Genomic DNA, 16,350 nt, shown 5'->3' with positions numbered 1-16,350 from the left:
TGCTTCCACAATTTATACATTAGGATGGTAATTAATCCGGCACACAGATCCCGGGGAGGAATTTGCAGAGAGAGATTTTACAAGGATGGGAAGAATTGGTTCTGAATAAACTGTCATTTCAAGCAAAATAAAAGCAGTCGCTCCGTGTGAGATCAGTTACTGTGTTATTACTGTCAGGCTGGGTTCTCACAGGGCGGAATCCCAGCTTGCGGTTTTGTCGCAACGAAAAAAACACGAGAATTACGCGGGGAAAGCGCTGCTTCAAAACCTGCGGCACTTAGCTGCGGGTTTTGGAGCGGCTTGGCTGCATGCTTTTTCGTTGCGGCTGGCGCTCCCATAAAGAGCAGCATGGCCGCAATGCGAAAAAAAAGACATGCAGCAGCCGGGGAATCCGCACCACAGCGTCTGGCTTCTGCCGACTTTGCCGCACAAGATTTGCTGTCCCGTGTGGACGAGATTTTTGACAAATCTCGTCCACATGGCTGGCTAATCCCGGGATTTGCGGACACAGACGGATTTGCCGCAGGGAAATTCAGCACGAAATTTCTGCGGCAAATCTGCCCTGTGTGAACCCAGCCTTAGGATGATCAGAAGACAAAGTAATGTTAGGTGGGTCGCACATCGGTGTGAGAGCCTCCAACTGAACTACAGACTGGGCTGAAAAGAACAGAAAAGCCGGGAAGCGGACGGACCCCATTATAGTCAACGGGGTCCGTCTGGTGCTATTTGGTTCCATCCTGAGACGGAGCTGTTCGGCCGGAGGGGTTCTTATTTGCGGCTCTACGACCGTAGCAGGAAAGCAGAATTTCCACCACAGACGTAAAACCACTAGAGATGAGCGAACCTACTCAGCCACACCCCTTTTTCGCCCGAGCGCCGCGATTTTCGAGTACTTCCGTACTCGGGCGAAAAGATTCGGGGGAGCCGTGGGTGAGTGGGGGGTTGCAGCGGGGAGTGGGGGGGGGGGGGAGAGGGAAAGAGAGAGGGCTCCCCCCTGTTCCCCGCTGCTCCCCCCCACTCCGCCACGCCTCCTTCCGCCCCCCGAATCTTTTCACCCGAGTACGGAAGTACTCGAAAATCGCGGTGCTCGATCGAGTAATTACTCGAAACGAGTATATTCGCTCATCTCTAAAAACCACCCTTAGCTTGTTCCACATGGGCGATCGCGATTTTGCCACAAGAAAATCGCTTTTTTGTTCCCACGACTTTTGGGCATCAGCAATGCTTTTTTTTTAGAAAAAATCCTGCATTGCATCACTGCCGGCCACGATGAAATCCTGCACTTTTTAATCACAAAAGTCAATAGGACTTTCTAATGTTAAAATCGCAAGTTTGTGGCGATGCAATAAAAAGCAGGCTCCATAGGGAAACATGGGAGATAAAAAATTCGCACACCGCAGAAAGATAGAGCATGCTGCGATTTTTTGCTCTCTCAACATCGCATGAGTGAAAACATCGCAGATGGGAAGGAAACCGTTGTAAATCATTGGCTTCCTAAACTGCTTTTTTACTGACTCTCGCATCACGTGAAAAAAAAAAAAAAGCCTGATTTTCTCACCAGTGTGAAGCAACCCTTATATCAGGTAAAGGTGGTCATATGCTTCACTGGCAGATATTCCTGCAGACAACCCCCTCCCCAAATATACATTTACACTCAGCGTGGCTGATCATGCATGCATACTCAATGGGGAGAGGGGAATACACCACTGCCAGACCCCTCTCGAATTGTAGCAGCTTATCTCCCCAAGAACAAAGGACCAGGCATGTTAAAATCAAACATATCCAATCCCTCCTTCCAAAACATCAGCCGCCGGATGAGAACCAGAACCACACTAAACAGATAGTCAGCCCATTCCACCAAATTCGACAGGTTTGGCCGACATTCATCCAATGTGAAGGATCACCTTAATTCTACACTCCGATAATAACAGTAATTTGGCCTATTTACATGCAGAGCTTATTATTAGAGAGATGACATAAAATCACTGCGTACCATGGTGTATTTAAAGCGACCCTTTGGTTCTGGACAAACAAAAATGGCCGCACCACTTCTCTACCTTATGTACACTGTACACTACCATGCATCATTAGTCTAATACACTACACCTGTTTTGATTGGCCAGTGCTGTGCACATGAGCAGTTCTGGCCAGTCAGAGCAGCATGTAACGTCTCAGACTACCAATGCATACTAGTGCACATCAGGTAGTCAAAGAAGTAGTGCGGCTTTCTTTGTTTGTCCAGGCCTGGAGGGTCACTTTAAAGAGATGTTTCCAGTTTATAATACACCCTTTTTTCACTGTAGACACGCTAAAAATGCTCACTGTTGCCCTCATCCACTCTCAGCTCGATTATTGCAACTCGCTGCTGATTGGCCTCCCCCGCGCCCGACTCTACCCTCCCAATCCATCTTGAATGCGGTGGATTGCTCATGTTCCTGTCCATCCGCTACTCGGACGCCTCTGCCCTGTGCCAGTCACTGCACTGGCTGCCCGTCAAATATAGAATTCAAGTCAAACTCACTACCTTCATCCATAAAACCCTCCACAGCACCGCGCCGCCCTACATTGCTTCCCTCATCTCTATTCACCACCCAGCCCCCGCCCTCCGCTCCACTAACGAAATCAGACTAAGTGCTCCTTTAATTCAAACCTCTCATTCCCACCTCCAAGACCTCTCCAGAGCAGCACCAGTCCTCTGGAACGCACTACCAAAAAATATCTGGACAATCACTGACACACTAAATTTCAGGCTTGCCCTAAAAACGCACCTCTTCAGGGAGGCATGCCATATCCCCTAAACCAAACCCTTTCAAATTCTGCCTGATAACATGCTCCCTGTCCTACCGACTGCAGTTCCTGCTAACCGTAAACAACCGCACCCTGCAGTCATACTGATTCCACCACCATACGGCCTGACCATTGCCTGTGTGTTTATATGTATAGCATCCCTCACTCTCCACCTCGCCATACCGTGCACATCTCCAGCCCCTTTACCTTCTGTACCACCTCACTATTTGTAGTATGTAAGCTCGTTGGAGCAGGACCTTCACCCCTATTGTCTCCATCAATTGATTACTACATGTAACCGTGGTTTTGTTTTATATCCTCTGTCTTGTAAGAGCTGCGGAATATGTTGGCGCTATATAAATAAAGATTATTATTATAAAGTGATACGGTAGTATGTGGCTAGGATATGCCATTACTTGTGATCAGTGGGGTCCAACTTCTGGGACTCCTCTGACCCTGAGAAGAAAGGGGCCACAGTGCTGCTGTAGCGCTACGTCCCTTGTTTTAATCCACATGCATTTTTTTTATAGCGTATACAGTTTCATAAAAGCGGATGTAGTTTTTGAATACCGCATGCAGTTTTTTAATGTTTTTTTTTTATTGTAGTTCAAAAATGAAACAAAAACCATGAACACAGCCCAATGTCGGCTTACCCGGCCTTAAATGTAAAAGGCTGCATGGGTCACGCAGCGTTTTACTGCTGTGGAGCCGCCAGTGACCCAGCCTATCGCTGTGTATCACAGTAAATTGTACCGCACATGACAGCGTATCCCACACATCCTGCCATGCGCTGTCCACCTGGTTTTTTTTGTTTACATTTTTTACGCCTTCGCTAATCAGCGGCGCATATAGATGCCACTGTACGCAATATAATTACATATGGGCGGCATTGATTATGCGTCAATAGAGAACAATAGGCACTCTATCTCATGTAAAATGCAATCCCTACACGCCAATGTGAGCGGAACTGCGTATGGCAATGTATTTGATTGGTAGCGAATTACCATGTATCAAATGCACATACAACGCACGTGTAATACGTGGTAATTAGAGATGAGCAAGCCTACTCGGCCACGCCCCTTTTTCGCCCAAGCGCCGCGATTTTTGAGTACTTCCGTACTCGGGTGAAAAGATTCGGGGGGCGCCGTGAGTGAGTGGGGGTTTGCAGCGGGGAGTGGGGGGGGGGGAGAGAGAGAGGGCTCCCCCCTGTTCCCCGCTGCTACCCCCCGCTCCGCCACGCCTCCCCCCGCCCCCCTGGCGCCCCCCGAATCTTTTCACCCGAGTACAGAAGTTCTCCAAAATCGCGGTGCTCGATCGAGTAATTACTCGAAACGAGTATACTCGCTCATCTCTAGTGGTAATCATACGCTCGTAAGGGGCTATAAACAAATTTTCACATAGTCTAGGAAATGCGTCATGTTTGGAAAGCTTACGTAGAGAGGCTAGATCATGTACGTAAATTCATTTTGAAGCTGTATGCTGCGTTGTTTAGGTACGGGTATGGGGGGAGTGGAGACCAAGCTCAAGTTTTGCACCTGGGCCCCTGAGCCTTTAGTTATGCCCCTGGCCAGAGCCCTGCTGTGCGGGAAAAGATAGTGAACAGGATGCAGCGCTGCAGCCTTTTCATGGATTGGTGAAAATCCTGGCGCAGAGTTTGAACTGCCGGCGGAGGAGAAGGGATTTGCCTCTGAGCCGCTGGGCATAGTTGCGCCTACGGCAATCTGGATAGACACTCATTATTATAGACTGTAGTATGTATACTGTAAACCAGTGCAACGTGTATAGCACATACAATTACATGGATTCTTTATTTTAAGGCTGAACTATCAAGTTTTCCTGGTTGTGAGGACAGACCAGTTGTAGGTTGAAAGAACTAGGTTTATTAAAGGGAATCTGTCAGCTACTTCTTAGCCCTATAAACTAGCAAACAGAGCTATCCATTTTGGGGTGCAAGTCTTCATTCCTATGTATGCTGTACAAAAAAAACCTGTTTTTAAAATGACACAATTGCCAAACAAATGAAAATCATATTTTTTTCCTTCTGCTTTGCTTAGATTCATGCAAAAACTGGGGTCAAAATACAAAGTACATCCCTAGTTGAATTCATTAAGGGGTCTAGTTTTCAAAATGGGGTCATTTGTGGGGGTTCTCTGTTGTTTTGGCCGCTTAAGAGCTCTACAAGTGAGCAATGGGACCTAAAACACCTTCAAGCAAAATGTCTGTTCTGAAAGCCACCGACTACTCATTTCGGTTTGGGCCCCGTTGTGTATACCGACATAATATTAGGGTCACATTGGGTATGTCTCTGAACACAGGACAAACAGGGGTATCCATTTTGGGGTGAAAGTCTTCCTTCATATGTGTGCTGTACAGAAAAAAACTGTTTTTAAAATAACACGATTGCCAAAAAAAATGAAAATCATATTTTTTTCCTTCTGCTTTGCTAAGATTCATTCAAATACTGTGGGGTCAAAATATGCAGTACACCCCTAGATGAATTTGTTAGGGGTCTAGTTTTCAAAATGAGGTCATTTGTGGGTGTCCTCCGCGTTTTGGCAGCTCAAGGGCTCTACAAGGGGGCAATGGGGCCTGAAGCACCTTCAAGCAAAATCTCTGTTCTGAAATCCACCGGCTGCTCCTTTTGGTTTGGGCTCCGTTGTGCATGCAGACATAATATTAGGGCCACAATGGGTATGTCTTTGAACACAGGACAAACAGGTCTATCTGTTTTGCGGTGTAAATCCTCATTTTCATGTGCACTGTATAAAAAAATATGTCTTTGAAATGGAATATTTGCAAAAATATAAAATTTTATTTTTTCTCCTCTAAATTGCATTAATTCCTGAAATGAAACTGTGGGGTCAAAATACTCATGACCCCCCTCAGTGAATACATTAAGGGGTGTAGTTTTTAAAATGGGGTCATTTATGGGAGTATCTATTATTGTGACACCTATGAGCCGTTGTAATCTTGCCTTGGTGTAGGAAAACAAAATGTTCCTCAAAATGTTGATAATCAATGTTAAATTTGTACATCTCCTAAATGGTTAAAAAATAAATGTTTTTCAAATGTGCGCCCAGAATAAAGTAAACAGATGGAAATATATATCTTATCAAAAAGTTGTACAGTGTGTTTGCACATATTTGAGATATTACAGTTGAAAATGTGAAAAAAATAACATTTTTTTCCAAAATTTCCCAATTTCGGCACTTTTAATAAATATTCACAAATTCTATCAGCCTATTTTCACCACCTAAATGAAGTACAACATGTGGTAAAAAAACAAGGTCAGAATTACTTGGATATGCAAAACCTTTACGGAGTTATTCTATGTTAAAGAGACATGTCAGATTTCCAAAATTTGGATCAGTCACTCAGCCGGAAACAGGCTTCATCACTAAGGGGTTAAGCTGTGCTTGAAGATTTTGTGCTGTGAGACATCAAACATGCAAACTGTTGACTCTCAAAAACTTGTCATCTGATTTTGTAACCTGTGGTCTGCCAGATCTCTTCCTGTTAGTTTCCTCCAGTTTCCAAATGCTTTTTGATGGTATAGGAAACAACACTGACTGCCACCTTGGCTTTCTTGGCAAGTTCTCTGTAGGACAGACCTACACCTATAGGGCTGGGTTCACACAGGGCGGATTTGCTGCGGAAATTCCGTGCAGAATCCAGGGGTTAGCCAGCCATGTGGACGAGATTTGTCAAAAATCTCGTCCACACGGGACGGCCAATCCATCGTGGCAAAGCCGGCGCTTTAGCGCGGATTCCCTGGCTGCAGCATGTCTAATTTTTTTTACGTTGCCACCGTGCTATCCTCTATGGGAGCACCGTCCGCAATGGACAAGCATGCAGCCAAGCCGCTCCAAAACCCGCGGCTAAGTGCCGTGGGTTTTGAAGCTGCATTATCCCAGTGGAAATCTTGTTGTTTTTCGCTGCGGCAAAACCGCAAGATTTCCAGCGAGATTCCACCCTGAGAGAACCCAGCCTGAGGGTTATAATTGTTCATCTGTCCTCTTTAGTTAATTGCCTGTTTCTTTACTTTATGATAGAAATGTGCTCTATCCTGAAGAGCAAAACTGTCCAAATCCTGCCCTATGGCCACCTGCAGACGGCCGGGTCGGATTCTCGCAGCGGGATCTGACCCGCGCCCCTGCAGTGAGGCTCACCTTCTTCTTCTCTGTGATGTGCCAGCTGCCGCCCAGCTGGCGCGTCGGGGGTGACATTTCTGAATTCAGAAATAGAACATGCCGCGATTTGTTTTCCACGTGTGATTTCACGCGGACAAATCACGGCCGTCTGCATAGGATTGCATTTTGCAATGCAATCCTATGCAGGTGGGCACGGGTGGAAATTCTGCGGGAAATCGTGCTGCGGAATTTCCGCCCATGTGCAGGGGGCCTAAAGGTTATTGTACTGCAGTGTATTGCAACAGTGGTTATACAGAATCAGAGGGTTTGAAAATAATTTATAAAAGTTAAGACACCTGAAAGAATAGTTTGCATCCAATTTCAAACCATAATTTGCTTCATGTTCTTTCATGTTATTTACTGGACTTCAACTGTGTTAATGTCAAAAATAGCTGGAGAACTTCCAGGTTCGGGGCATCTAACACAAGCTCATTGAAGCTGGGCTCTTGCAGACAGCAACTGTTCCCGGTTACAGAGACTCACTGGACCAAGTATAACCGTAAGAGGACCCATGAGCAGAAGGCCCAGGAACTGGACTGCGCCAGGTTGAACTACAGGCGATGGTGTGCAGGCCACACCTCAAGGCTTTCAGATTATGAAGAAGCAGCAGAGCATTTGGGCCATAGTTCTGGGTCCCTGGAAAAGCTTTCTCAGCCGCAGCTAATAACTGAATGCTGGAGAAACAGTGAAATCCCAGGGCACATCTCCACCCCCAAAAAATCTTCTTCAGCTGCCCTTCTGTGTGATAGTGCTGTCTTGTTAACTACACACCACACAGAGCACGTGCTTTGGAGAGTGCAGTAGCCACAATCACCACTAGATCGTGACCCTGCCACATAGTTATCCCAAGGGACATTTTAGATGGCAATGGCACAGTGGGTACAGTAACTTCTTTGCCCAGATACTGTGCCTTGCTATTACCTCCTGTATCACTGCCCCTGAGCCAAGTTAACAGCTGATTGTTACATCCTACCTCCACTGTGAACTTTGCTATTACTAAAATTAGCTTAGCATATCACTCCTCATATCCAAAGCTCTTATATTTTTTTGTCTCCTAGCTCTTTAACAAAGACATTTATTTCACTGAATAGAAAACTTAAAGGGTTAATATTTTGTAAAGCTCTTTTTTTGCTTTGTCAGAGCCGTTGATTTCTATATACAGAGGGTACTAATGCCATAAAAGTGCCTCTCTCATAAGGTCAATATAACCTCTCTTGCTGTTTACACTTATCCACCTCCGTGGAACACTATGCCTAATTCTTGAGATGGGAGTAATATAATTAAAAGGGGCACAACTCCCATTGTATACTTTACTGTTGAGAGGTTATTCAAAAATAACTGGAAAAATTGAGGTGTTCTAAAACTTTTGACCAATAATGTCTAATTCTGACCGGTAGGGGACCAAGTTTTTATAGGACGCCTGAGTTCTATATACAGTACGCCCCTGACTATAGTAGTTTATATATGGTGGATGCATTTCTGAGATTTTGACTTTTCTTTAACGGGTTTGTCTAGTTGTAAAACTATTGATGAACTATCTTCAGAATATCCCATCACAAGTAGATTGGCAAGGATCAGTCATCCAGGACCCCCGCTATTCAGCTGTTCTCTGGGTCAGTGCACTCATACACTCAGCTGATTTCCACAGAAAGCAGACAGCTCCGTTCCCACCACAGGTGATATGTTTCCACCAAAAAGAATTGGTGTAATACCAAGTCTGGCCACTGCAGTGGGAATAGAGCTGTCTGCTACCTGCATAAATCAGCTCAGTGCATGTGCACACCAGCCCAGAGAACAGCCAAATGTTAGGGGCCCCTTGCAACAGACCCGCCAGTGACCTACTATTGATGACCTATCGTGAGGATAACCCATCTATGGTTTACAAGTGGACAACCCTTTTAACACACACAAACGTGAATGTAGACATGGGTGGTATGTATGAACTCCTCACATCTAACAGTTTTTTGCAGAGTATTTTATGTTTGCATATGGGACCTGCTTGAATCAGGGGTGAGCTGGGCAGGGGGGAGCAGGGCAGGGGGGAGCATGAGCTCCCCAGTAAGTGTCGCGTGACTTTGTAGCTCTACAAAATTGTGATATTGCCTATGGAAAATGCAGTTATGTCGCACGGACTGGCGATGCAATAATACTGCAATTTTCTCGTGGCGATGCCATGTTGCCCGTGTGAAGGAGGCCTTAAGCATTATTCACACGCGATTTTGTAGTACTAAAAAAAATTGCATGTATGTGAAGCCCATGGTCTCCAATGGGTTCATTCACATAAGAGATGTTTTGTAGCCTGAAAGAACCCATTGGAACCCATGGGCTTCACTGTATTATTGTACCTTGATGCCACCGGAAGCTAGGGGTTTGACAGGGAAAATGCCCCTGTCACACCCCTAGCTCCCTATTGGCCGAATAGGTAAAGGTCCTCCAACCTGCAGGAATGGCTGTTACCCCTGTTACCTGGCTTCATGTCACTGTTCTGCTGCTGTAGCCTTTCGTCCCTCCGGGAGCCGCAGTGCATCTGGCAGTCCCCCGACGACGTTAGGTCCCTTGTGTGCAGCACTGTCATCGGTGCTGTGGTCCTGGACGCTCCGGCCGGCGGCAGAGAGTGTCTGTGGTGGCGGCCCTGTCACCTCCCTGCAGCATCGGCAATTACAAAGTTTGCTCCAGGAGTGTGCGGCCGGCGGCTCTCAGAGTCTGTCCCTCCGGTCATGTGGCCTGCCTGCAGCAGTGCCAATGTTAAAGGTGTGGGACTGGAGCGGTGGCCGCTTGTTTGCCGACTCCGCCGTGTGGTCCCGCAATGTGCGGCTGCTGGCTCCCAGTGGGACTGCCGCTGGGCCTGTGGGCTCCCTGCACCAGGCTGAAAGTCACATTGCCTGAGAGAGGGAAGGGGGGAAATCTTGTGGGGCAGCGGCCCAGGAGTAGGCGCTTCATACTCGGGGGTTCCAGCTTTTGGGTCCCTAGCGAAGAAGACCCTTGGACCTGCTGCTGCGGGGGATGCTCAATGTGCTTTTCAGCTACTTTTAGTGGCCTTCCAGGACCTACAACCCAGCCTGCTGTCCATCCAATCAGGTACAGGGGGCGTCACCCCCTGTCAATCTTGGCTCCACCAGGACTTCCTGGTGGCATCAAGATACAATAATTACAGGCTTTACATACATGCGGGTTTTTTTAGCGCTACAAAGTCGTGCGATTTTGTAGCCTGTGTGAATAAGGCCTGAGTCACAAATGTAACCCTCTGCAGTCCAATTTTGGATTCAGATTTTCCTAGGAGATGTTCTCTTTCTGCCACTATACAATGACACCATTGGCTGACTAGAGCTAGTACTGCGGTATGGGACATGCTGGAGAGGCCCCGACAACAGAGCAGCCAGTAATATACAGTAAGATTACCCTGCCGGACGTCTTCCAACATCGGAGCTGTACAGCCTTCAATCAGAATGTCTAAAGATGTCGGACAGTGGATTGGAAAGGGTAAAACTTTGTTCAATTTTCACTTATAATCACTGTTTGATGCAAAATTGAATGAAGATCGTTGTGTGTATAATTGATTAAATTGTGTTTTTCTACATGGCATAATGTGCCCTTACAAATAATGTAGATTTTGGTAGCCTAGTAGCTGTTTGCATTGTGCAGTATACTCTATATTTTCAACATGAAACGTCACTCACCCACCGCCGGTCTGCGCATGCGCGGCAGCCGGCACATCAAACAGCCGGAGCCGCGGGCACGGGTAAGTACGCGCCGCTCTCTGCAGGCGCTTGGGTCGGGTCGAGAATGCTCGCCGCCGGATCCGACCCGCCCGTCTGCAGGCGGCCATAATTTTACATTGCGTTTGAGTGTATGCCTCTGCTTGTCTGTACGTTTTACGTGCAAATGCATTGTCAAAACCTGCTAATAAACTGCAATCGTCAAGATGTCAGCTTTTAGGAAATATTTAAGGTTTAGGGGTACATTTACTCTTCAAGTCGTATATATGAACTCTCTACACATCTTGAGCTTTAGTTTTTAGTACTGTAGGTGTGGTGAATTTACCTTTCTGCTTGGCTCACATTTTTAGCCACTGATTTCAATTTGTATGCATTTTTTATGAATAAAAATACTATGATGCAAATTTGCATGAAGAAGCCTGTGTGTATAAAGCAGTGGTGGCGAACCTATGGCACGCGTGCCAGAGGCGGCACACAGAGCCCTCCCTGCTGGCACACGCCGCCATCGGACGCTCACCACATTAGTGAATACTGGCAGAGGACGGCATTCACTCAAAAGCGCTGATCCCGGTGCACACTGTGACGTCAGTGTGCAGCCGGGATCCTCCTCCCCCCTCCCCTGATGTCTCCTACTTGGTAGAGGAGGGGGTAAAGTATATGGGTCTCGGGAGGGCAGGGGGGGGGGGGGTGCTATTACTGCTGGGCCACTGTGGGGTGCCACTATTACTACTGGGGGCCAGTGTGGGATGTCATTATTACTACTGGGGGCCAGTGTGGGATGTCATTATTACTACTGGGGGCCAGTGTGGGATGTCATTATTACTACTGGGGGCCGCTGTGGGATGTCATTATTACTACTGGGGGCCGCTGTGGGATGTCACTATTACTACTGGGGGCCGCTGTGGGATGTCACTATTACTACTGGGGGCCGCTGTGGGATGTCACTATTACTACTGGGGGCGCTGAGGGATGTCACTATTACTACTGGGGGCGCTGAGGGATGTCACTATTACTACTGGGGGCGCTGAGGGATGTCACTATTACTACTGGGGGCGCTGAGGGATGTCACTATTACTACTTGGGCCACTGTGGGATGTCACTATTACTGCTAAATGTGTGCACCCGGTCTATTTTGAAACAGCCTTGTCCTTTTAAGAACGACAGAGGTAGAAGTCATACATTGTGATAAGCCCCGCCCCCTGACATGTTGGCACTTTGCGGTAAATAAGTGGGTTTTGGGTTACAGTTTGGGCACTCGGTCTCTATAAGGTTCACCATCACTGGTATAAAGTAATGAGTGGCATTTTGGCAATGTGCCGGGTGCCTACTTTCACAAAGTATATGCATTTGTAGTTTAGGGCAGGAGTGTAACTATAGGGGATGCAGAGAATGTGGTTTCACCCAGGACCAGTAGTCTAAAGCCCCATTTACACGGGACGACTGTCAGGCAAACGATGCCCGACACTCGTCCCCGTATGTACTCGCTCCCATGCTGTTGCACAGGAGCGAGTATCATTGGCTCGCAGCAGGGCAGCTGGAGGAGATTTCACTCCTCGCTCTACCTTTTTTTGAAATTTCCTACCTGATTCCAAGACCTGGATCATCAACCCTGCTGGTAATTTAATGTCTATATACTGTAACGTCATAGCTCTCTAGAAAGGCATCTAGTCCTCTCGCGCCGGCCAGGACATCTGCAGGGTATTAGTGCAGTATGTCTCCACTGGAAGTATATGGGTTGGCCGGGCTTAGCTAAAGGTAACACCCAAAGCTCCCAATTGGCTCCTGCACACACACACCTTTGTAGAGGTTACAGCCACGCCCACCTCGGAGCTTCCAACCCGAGCTTCCGAGTGGCGAGCAGAGCAGCCGGTGGAGACAATACTACACTAATACTGGAGGACTGAGCATTATGGGAGGACTACAAGTACCAGCAGTCCTTCCCATGCCGGCAGAAGCAGACTGCAGAGCAGCACACCACCGCGCTCTGCCGCCCGAGCAGACATTTCCCTGCGTGTAGAGCCGCGCACCCCAACACCGATGTGTGAGCTGTAGCCGCCATCGCCGTTGTACTGCTTCTGCCCATCACCTCCACCGCCGTGCAAGGTACAGGCTGAGCCCAAGAACTGGCGGTCCATGCACTGGCACATTGTAACGGGCGGGAGGAGTGGTGCATACAGTTGTTATGTGTACCCCTCTGGGTATTAGTGCATCATCTCCACAAGCTGCGAGAGCCAATCGGGAGCTTGGGGTGTAACCTGGGTGTTACTTCTAGCTAAGACCAGCCCACCCATACTTTTGGTGGAGACATACTGCAATAATACCCATCCACAGCACAGATTATGAAGACTGCGGACAGGTACGCGGGATTGCCGGCAGGGCACAGGGTTGGATTCCGCTGCTGGATCTTGCATGCGGAATCCAACTCGGCCGTGTGCAGGCAACCAAAGGGCTGTTCTAGGGAGTTATATAAAGGGGGTCTGTATTAAGGAGGAGTTTTATCTGGGGTCTGTATTGTGGAAGGGTCTAGTCTGGGTTTTGTTTATGGGGAGTCTGGTCTGAGGTCCGTATTTATTTTTGCGGTCTGTATATGTTTAGCAGGTCTGGCAAGTGGGTTGTATTAATTTTTGTGAATGCTGAACAGGATTACATTTACTATTTGTGAATCAAGTGCTGCAGCCTGGGAACCTTTCCTATATAAATGGGCTTAGCATAAAGCTCAAATGTTTTTTGTGCCACTTTTTTGTTTTTGTCTTTGGAGAATTTCTGTTGAACATTAAAGGGGTTGTCCCGCGCCGAAACGGGTTTTTTTTTTTTTCAACCCCCCCCCCGTTCGGCGCGAGACAACCCCGATGCAGGGAGGTAAAGGAAGTTTACCGGAGCGCTTACCTTAATCCCCGCGCTCCGGTGACTTCAATACTTACCGCTGAAGATGGCCGCCGGGATCCTCTGTCTTCGTGGACCGCAGCTCTTCTGTGCGGTCCACTGCCGATTCCAGCCTCCTGATTGGCTGGAATCGGCACGTGACGGGGCGGAGCTACACGGAGCCGCTCTCTGGCACGAGCGGCTCCATAGAAGACTGCTGAAGACCCGGACTGCGCAAGCGCGGCTAATTTGGCCATCGGAGGCCAAAAATTAGTCGGCACCATGGAGACGAGGACGCTAGCAACGGAGCAGGTAAGTAAAAAACTTTTTATAACTTCTGTATGGCTCATAATTAATGCACAATGTATATTACAAAGTGCATTATTATGGCCATACAGAAGTGTATAGACCCACTTGCTGCCTCGGGACAACCCCTTTAATCCTTCTCAAGAGTCGGCAAGTATGAAAATGTTATTTGCTTCTCATACATTTTACATACATCCTTAAACATGAATAGTAGAATTAATAATAAATGACACTCAAAATAACGTGAAGACCCTCAGCTGCCATGCAAAGAGAGTTTTACATAGAGAGTTCAGTGTTTATTACGATGGGTCAGGGTGCAGCCTTGTAGGGGAAGGATCACATGACACCTGTAATTACGCAGTGACCTTCAAGATGTCCTTGAGGAAGCATAGAAAGGAATTCACAAACAAAGAAAGGCAAAATGAGAAGAAGGAATCCATGTATCGATGTGAGCAGCAGCATATGTGGTTTGATTTGTAATTGGGCTGTGATGTTTTGTAACTAGAAATCGGAATTACAAGAGTTAAATGTTGTTCTGCAGAGCTATGATGTTACACTGGCACATGTGAGATTACTTCAGTCCTGGCCACTGGCAGCAGAGGGATAATCTAACACAGGAGAGGCAGGATTGCTTTATGGAACATTTATGGCTTCAGTTTGAAGATGTCAGTTTTGTCTTCCTTTTTCCATGCAAGTCTATGATTGATCCCAATCAGGGATTTCTAAACTGACTGAAACAACTACATGAATCAAAATGCATTGAAGAACTAGTTAGGAGTCACAAATAAAGAACTTGTGTTGTAATTGGAATTCAGAATAAGAAGGACTAAAGGTGACAAAGAATCTTCATGGTCCTTGCTGCATGAAGTCATTTTAAACAACTAAGAAAACAAGAAGTGGACTAGTTTAATATAATAATAATCTTTATTTATATAGCGTCAACAAATTTCGCAATGCTTTTCAAATTGGGGGAAACCTACAAAAAATAGGTCATAACATCCAATAATAAACCAATGCGCAGAGCTTACAGACTACAAGGAAGTATACGTATAGGATGCTATACATATATAAATAGGGGCATACCTAAAGGCTCAGGGGCCCAGGTGCAAAAGTTCAGCGTGGGCCCCCTACCTCGTACCCATACCTAAACCGTGCTGCATACAGCTGTAAAACAAATTTACATACATGATCTAGCCCAGTGGTGGTGAGCCTATGGCACGCATGCCAGAAGCGGCACTCAGAGCCTTCCCAGCTGGCACTCGCCGCCGTCGGCCGCTCACCACATTAGTAAATACCGGCAGGGGTGCCGCAGCTCCCCTGCTGGTATGCACTCAGCAGCACTGCTAGAGGCGCTGATCCTGGCGCACACTGATGTTAGTGTGCAGCCGGGATCCTCCTCCACCCTCCTCTGACATCTCCTACTTGGTTCTGCGAGAGCAGGGAAGGGAGGTGGTGTCCGGCAGCACGTCACAGTGTGCTTCTGGGATAAGTGACAGCAACAGCGCCAAGCAGAAGAGGGGTGCGTGTGTATGTGTGTGTGTGTGGGGGGGGGGGGGGGGGATTTGGGTCTCAGAGGGTGGTGGGGGCGCTATTACTACAGGGGCCACTGTGGGATGTCACTATTACTACTGGGGATACTGTGAAGTGTCACTACTACTACTGGGGACCACTGTGGGGTGTCACTATTACCGCTGGGGCTGTTGTGGGATGTCACTATTACTACTGGGGGCTGCTGTGGGATGTCACTATTACTACTGGGGGCTGCTGTGGGATGTCACTATTACTACTGGGGGCTGCTGTGGGATGTCACTATTACTACTGGGGGCTGCTGTGGGATGTCACTATTACCACTGGGGGGCCACGATGCGGTGTCACTATTACTGCTGGGGCTGCTGTGCAGAGTCACCATAACCAGGAAAGCCGCTTTGGGGGGGTCAATATAAGCGCGGGGGCTGCTCTGGGGTTGTCACCCGTACTGCTGAGGCCGCTCTGCGGGAGGGGGGGGGGGGTCAGTATCACTGCTGGGATATGTTTACATGAGGTGGAAATGCTGCAGAATGTCCTCAGTGGAAATTTCCGTAGCAAATTCCACAGCATTTCCGCATTCAAAAGAAGTCAAAATCTGCACCCAGTCTATTTTGAAACAGCCGTGTCCTTTTAAGAACGACGGAGGTAAAAATCATACGTCGTGATAAGCCCCGCCCCCTGACATGTTGGCACTTTACAATAAATAAGTGGGTTTTGAGTTGCAGTTTGGGCACTTGGTCTCTAAAACGTTCGCCATCACTGATCTAGCCCCTTGACGTAATCTTTGCAAGCATGACTCATTTACTGCACTACATGAAAATTTGCTTGTAGCCCCATAGGCCACTCTCATACACACACCACTTTTTACCACTATTAGCACGGTACCTTGAGCACTGTGCTAACCGCGGTACAACGCTATTATTGATTTTAATGGGGTTACTCATACCTGTGCTCGAACGCAG

The sequence above is a fragment of the Eleutherodactylus coqui genome, chromosome 11, assembly GCF_035609145.1.
Source record: "Eleutherodactylus coqui strain aEleCoq1 chromosome 11, aEleCoq1.hap1, whole genome shotgun sequence".
NCBI classification, from domain to species: Eukaryota; Metazoa; Chordata; class Amphibia; order Anura; family Eleutherodactylidae; genus Eleutherodactylus; species Eleutherodactylus coqui.
The sequence above is the reverse complement of the archived record's forward strand: the minus strand, read 5'-3'. Positions refer to the sequence as shown.